This window comes from Neodiprion fabricii, chromosome 6 (assembly GCF_021155785.1).
Source record: "Neodiprion fabricii isolate iyNeoFabr1 chromosome 6, iyNeoFabr1.1, whole genome shotgun sequence".
NCBI classification, from domain to species: Eukaryota; Metazoa; Arthropoda; class Insecta; order Hymenoptera; family Diprionidae; genus Neodiprion; species Neodiprion fabricii.
In genome coordinates this window covers 27,801,028-27,808,349 of record NC_060244.1, presented here as the reverse complement: position 1 = coordinate 27,808,349, position 7,322 = coordinate 27,801,028, and positions in this window count along the sequence as shown.

Sequence of the window (7,322 nt, the reverse complement as noted above, 5' to 3'; positions counted from 1 at the left end):
GATTCGAAGCGATCCGGTGCTCATTAATTATTCAGCAGACCTTGCCGACGCGGTTACTCGTGATCGGGATTTATGTGATCCAGTATCTCATAGAGCTGCAGCTAGGCGAAGCTACTCTTCCGCGTTCTTGTCGTCCGGCTTCCTTAACGCTTATTGTGGGTGTGGTCGACCGATACAGCTCTGATGTCACGGGTTAAATCGAGGCACCACCGAACGGCCGGAACAGACGGAAACTGTTTCTTTTTTCTACGTAGAGTTTTTTGTCGCTCTCACCTCATGTGGGCACGAGCTGAAGCAATGTGGAGTATTACGATTAAGAAACACGAAATGGCAAGGTCACGATGGCCTTGTTACAATGATATTGCACGACGTGTGCTCACGCATGGGTAATTGGGTCTATGTAGGCACGTCCATTTCACCTCTTATTTTAGAAGTGGCACGCTGCGTTCCTCCGTTCGAAACCGGAGATTAGAACCTCTCGCATACCGGGTGATCTGAACTGTTCAACTTCTCAACTGCTCTCTGACGTTCAACGCGGAAGTAACCGGATAACTCGATTCGCTGACTGTTACGGAGACTCGCATACCCGGCCAAGGTGCTATTGATAATTACTTACAGCTCAGGGGCGAAAGGACGAGGTCGCCCTTTGACTCTTGCTTTTCGTAGTTTCTTCATCGTTAATTTCCCGCCCAACTTGGCCCGAGCAATGAAAGGTTCGGCTAATGTGCCTTTTGATCATCGTTCACCCAGAGCACATGATCCGCTGCCTGGCTCCATTACGAAGTCGCATGACTGTTGGAGACCGCGTTGTAAAGCACTCCAATGTGTGGCACCAAGAGCTGGCATTTGTGACTCAACGATTTTTTTCAACTACGGATGGGAATAAAAGGTTACTTGCGCTATAGACTGTCTTACGACGATCCTCCCCCTGGCTGCCAATGTAGCAATTGCGGATGCTCAGCTTTGTAATTTGTTTGATAACGGGGATTCTCTCGAACCTTCGAGGCGTCAATTATGACACAATTTAGCAGCTCTGAACGCCTCGAAGCCTGGCACTCGAAGCGAAGGGATGACTTTGCGATTGTCATGCGATGTGCGAGTTGTGTCATCGACGTCAACTGAAAGCTGTCGCTGCACTTGAATTTCATTCTCCGGGCGCAAACACCATGGCATATTATACCCATGCACTGTTGGTATTCATACTTTCGTCGGCCTTGAAGTGGAAAAGTTCCTCACAATCTCCCACGCCGATCGGAGTCACTATGTTTCAACACACATGCGACTGGCCGTAATATTTCGCCACGTATATAGTAATGACTGTGACCCGTTAAATATGTCAGACAATTCATCGTACACACAAGAGTAATATCGAGGGCAGGAGTTGGTAATTAATTGTACTTACTCCTTTAGCGATACGCGTATATAATCTTATTATTTGATGCTCCTGATCCCGGCTTGTGAGCTGTGGAACTCGCGCGATTGTGTTGCCTTCATTTCTATGCCGGCTCTCAACGGCCTTTCAACTCATTGTTAAATTAATTCGGTTGAACACCGTAGGTCCTTTTCTTAATTCATCAAGCAAGACGTTCCTGCGCCGATACAGAGTATAAACGATAACGTCGAGACAATGAAAACTAAACATCGTCATTAGAAAGTGTCCTCTCTATGCGCGCGTTTTACTCGCAGAAGAACTTCTGATGAAAATAAAATTTCTACCTTCCATGCATTATTCTCATGGCTGCAGTTGATGAGATCAGTGCACAAACGACGCGAGCAAATGTGAAAAGGTGAAACGTGGTTTGTTAATAGCAATCGGATTGAGAGTGAGGCTTATAACGATCGTTGCGGAGCTTACCGTTTCTGCAGGGGTAAGAAGAGATGTCAATTTGTTGGCTAATTGAGAGCGAAGCAAATTGGATGCGCTTGATTCGCGACGGTCTAACATATCGGCTCGATCGCTGAATAGAAATCGTGTTGCAAGAAATATGAGGCGATAGGCAAAAATCGGAGGAACGATCTCGTCGTTCTTTAGAGTAGATGCATGTATAAATAATCGCAGATGCCGATGGGACGCTGCGTTTCAACCGTGGAAAATAATTGGCGATTCGGTGCGTAATCCTCAGCAATAATCGGCGTTCACAGGATATGGAGTTACATCACCAACGCCTCGAGGAGCGGAGATAAGAGCCCGGCTGGTTCCTTTTCAGGGTATCAACTGTGGATCAGACGCTTCTAACATAATCTCGACCGCGCTTCTACCTCTTGGGCTAATTAACCGAGCTCCATGTGCCGTTCCGTTTCAGCACCTGGTGTGTCACTGCACGTGGTTGAGTTTCCAACCGCGTCTGCGAATGTCATTGCGAGTGTGAGCCGACTCGAGTAGAGTCGTATAAGTAGTTTAGCACGTCTCGATCAGCACGCTTCCAGTCCTGCTGGTACATTTCAAGACCAGCACCTGAGCTGGCGTGAGAGTAACACGGATGATTCAAGTGACTAACAAGACTCTACACTGCGCCGCTGCGCTATCCGTCAGTGATCTATTTGTCCCCGATACAAACCCCATTCAATTCACCCATGCCATAACTCCATCTGCCAATTAATACAAATAGAAGCCAAGAAGGTTGGCTTGTGCTTGACTTGCACAAGCTAAAGTCGGTGTCTTCTGTACCGCATATCCACTATCCAGATATCTGTCCGATCGCAATCTGCAAGGGCATCGCGATGCGCCGCGATCAGTGTTTACTTACTTCCATTCAAGGCTTTTATGTTTAAAACGTGGGTTTTGATTGGTAACGAGTGGGGAATTCTCGGGATCCATGAATAAATACCGTCAGAATATTTTTACTTTTTAATCCTGAGAGTAAACTAGGATTTTCCGAAAGCGTTGTCAAGCGAGAAGGATCGAGGTTCCGCAACAAGAGAGTATATCTTGTTTAATGAGCAGCGCACATGAAAGTCTAGCCACGTTGAGTCGAGACTGGAAGGAGTGACTGGGCTTAAACAATGCTCCATCTTATCTCTGTCCTATATCTGCGTTATGTAGGCAAACCTCTTCTCGCGGCTTCCACGAAGCAAAACAGATTCCGTAAAAGAAAAATTTAAGACCGCTAGTGATCAGCACCCGTGTGAAAACCTCATATGGTAAAATATTCGACATACGAGTAGAAGAGATTATCGACCCTAAGAATCCCCGACGCCTGCAGTAGATGACGAGGAAGCGAAAAGATACGTACCGATAATAATTCACTCTGGATCGTAATAAATAATTTACAGCAGCTCTTGAGTGAAGTATATGTATTCAGTTTACCGGGGCTTGCATGAATTTTCACAGAATATGATTTATGCGATGATTACTTAATTGCAATTTGATTGGCCGTTCTCGTGATCTTTTGATGAGTTTTCCACCCACACACACACCATGTCTTGGTTACGGGTACTGAATTATTGTACGTTCAGTGAGCGCCTGAAGCGAGGTGAGAAGATCGCAGACGTGCTCTTGGGTACGGTTATTACGTTATAGTAAACAATTTACCTGTATTTTTACTTGAGAAATGAAGACATCCACCAGCGATCAGAGACCGCCACCAGCTATTGGAAATCTTCTACACTGCGACACGGTCCCTGATAAGTTTTGCTTCGCGACCCGGTGAAGCAACGAAGGGAAAGATCATCGGATCAGACTTTATCCTCCACGATTTCACGTGTCTTAGTATCGCCGTTGTGCAATTTCGCGATTATTATGACTGTCAAACAATTTTATAGAGGTCGGGTTCTGGTGTTAAAGCCTGCGTACGTCTACACAAACTGTAATAAAAGGTCAGTGGGTCTTGATCAAGCGGTTCTAGATCAAGCTGCTTGCCGGTTATTATTGTCCCAGTTGCAACGACGCATGTTAGCACCGCGGTTACAAGAGCGCGGAATCTGTTTCCGATCACCTAGCGGACCTGGACCGGGATAACCGGAGAGCCCAGAGTTGGCCAATTATCATTTGTATACCTATGCAAATGACTCGAAAATAATTTCACGCACTTAAGGCTCCGCTGAGACTCTCCGGAGTCGTGGTTAATGGATTTGCTATGGACTATCAAGCGATTGTGCCCGGTTTATGTTCGCCGCCGTCTCGTGAGTGACGCGCAATGTGTGTTAGAACCGCAAACGCGAAACATATTTGTATCGAGGATTGACCGGGGTTCAGCTTTCGAACTAGATATAATAATTAATAAACCACGCAGTTTGTAAACTCATGCAAATTTATGCCGATTTTATCCGAACGATGTGATGGATTGACCCGCACTTTGTTATACCTCCGAGTATAATATAACACGGTGTTAGGCTGACGCACGAATTCATAATTCGTCAGCCGAAACAAGCGTTCGAACAATCACACGCGGAAAGTAACCCCGCAGAATCAACATCTCAAATGCAAATCTCAAAGCACGAATTACACGCAGACGTGACTATAACGCTATCCCTATTCATGTGTGAAAAAGTATACGGTTGAAAGTTCAGCCTGCTCTACATCGTCTCACTTCCCAGGTGTAAAATGTGTATAATTAACTTGGAATGACTTGTGGAATCGTATATTATAATTGTTAGCTACTCTAGGAAAGAGCTCTCATTGTTCCACACCGCTGCAACCATTGTTCATCTCACCCAGTCCACATGGCCGGGCTTACTCAGCTGGCAATAGTTCGCCTCGATGTAATATTCCTGGGTGATCGCAATCATCGACCAACAGACCTAACAAAGCTGCTTTCGAAACTCACCACATCGAAATTTTTCAGGCAAGGTAAAACACCCGGGCTACAACCACACCCCTTCACCTCTGCGCCAACAGTAAGCAAATTCAGCCACCAAAAGACGCGGAAGTAAACTGTTACACCACACAAAATCACGCCGCCTTGAGTGGTACGCGTTAAGTTCAGGTCGTGACTGTCCGATACTGCGATCTTTGACACGGTTATAATTGCCCGGAGAAGGAACGAGGCATTTGCATGAATGGTCCAGACCATTCGAAGTCATGCTTTTTGTCCGTTGACTGTGTTTGAGTGCGATGATTCGGTCCATTGTTCTCGCTCCATGACGGTCCCTGATGACAGATCCAATCGAGCCTCATGGTCTTCGAGAATCCCAAAAAAACTGGTGAACGCGTAGCCTCTCGCTTTACGTGAGCGAAATCTTTGTCAGAATATGTATTCTCTGCACCGAGGTGATTAACCGATGACCGTGATGAATGACGAGGTTTCAGCAGACAACGACTGCACTACGGATTTTTTGAATTCCAATCCTCGTCGGCTTAACACTTTGCGTCACCTCCGAGCCTTTTGTGGCTAAGGAGGCACTGTGTTCTGATCCTGATGCCCACGCTTGTTCCCGATCACGGGCATCGACTCACTTCACCACCTTCTCCTGCGGGGGACCATGGTTCGCTGGTATCGCCTCGGTGGGATCGTTGTGCAACTGGACCACCCCACTGCTTCTGGTATGCTGATCTTCGTTACCTGATTTCCGAGTTGCGAATGAACTAGAAATTCGTACTTACGGAGCGGTATTCTCACCCTGGCAGAGCTCTCACAGTCGCGATATAACCTTTTAATATCACGCCACAGTAAATTATAGAGATGAAACTAAACAAAAGTCAACTTCGTGCATGCGAATGGAGACAGCTCACCTGGCTTCTGACGCAAAATATAGACTCCCAGTTCAGCAGTGTCGTTCTTCAAGCTGCTCATTAATTTTCCCAAGTCAATTGTTGTGTCATGGTGCAGTGATTTGCACAGGCACACCGAGTTTTGCCGAATACAAGAATAACACCTCCTCCAAATTTGACGCTAGTCAATCGAGCATATTTCATTATGACTTAACACATGGAATATTGCCGCTTCTCCCGCTGCTATCGTGGGCGCAAACTGGTAACAATTGGATTTTAAATCGACTGACATGGCGGGTCGTCGATGTCACACTCCTCGCTTGTATATCAGCCCAGCCCAACTTTCTTCTGCTTAACGGGCAATCAGCTTCTTACCAATCGTATCTGGCTACCAAATCTCAACGCTGCTCAATTCTTGCGCAACCCACTCTGGGCCTCCCGTTAACCAGTTGATGGACACCGATACATTCAAAGTAATCAGGATAATATCCTTGCTCATTGGTCGAAAAGGATTTTGCCGCAATGCCGAATGAGTTCGATCATTTGTTCTATAGAAATTTTTATTCGACACTCCGTCATCACGCGTCTCTTTACTTGACTTTCTTTACGAAGGCTTGGTGAACGCGCGAAACACGTAGAACGTGACATTAAAGACCCTCGGGTTAATCCCGAACGGCGAAAAAGATTGTGATACAACAACGGGCTGGGTTTTGTTATTTGGACAAAGCAGTGTAATATCATTAGGAGATAGTATGAGGTTATCTAACCGAAGTTATTAACTGGTGAAAAGGAACCAACAATTCGGTGTATTGATTGAATTACGTAAGATAAATCGATTCTGCTGACAATGGAACGTGGTTCGGCGGAGGCTGATCGGTTTCTGAGTGAAACAAGAACCCGTGATTCTCGTCAGCGAAGATTTGGTCAGGGCGATAGTGAGTTGAAACAAGCCTTCTTAATTCCTGAGACAACACTGCCGAGTCACCGAGGAAACCAGCGATATTTCATACGCAGCCTTTCTGTTTTACAGAACGATGGTGATCTACGGATGAAAAGGTCTGTACCTTACAGGCCCGGTGTTCTCTCAACGATCGTAATTGTGCCGCGTAGACAGGTTCCTCGTTGACGAAAAACAAATCGGCGTAACCGATCGGCGAGGCCGTCGAACCGGGTCGCGGGTGGTGGGCCCCAACGCATATCGACGCCGGAAAAAAACCAAGGGAAAAAGTTAGAAGTACTTATACTTCCTACTCTGTACACACCTTGCTAAATCATCCGGAGAAATTTTTGAACGGTACACCTTGCGTAACTATATCTTACAAACGTTCTGGACACTGCAGCGGGCAAACTCTCCCGCCTCGAGAATATTCTCCATTTAGGGCTGATATAACAGCCGGATGAATTCGGCGCTGTGGGCGGATTGAGAATGCTGATTGAGAAAAAGTACACTTTTAATGTCCAGGTTACAGCGTAGAAAACTGTAAATTGAGGTGAAATTCACCACATGTGTGTATAATGAACACGTCGTCGGTTTTTGTAGTACTAGTAAGTAACAAATATGAAAAGTCGAATGAAAGTGCTTATTACCTTAGAAATCTGTACACTCTGATCCTTCGTACTTGAACCTCGTGATGATCCAATAAACATCTCCTCCCGAGGTTCAGGTGCTACA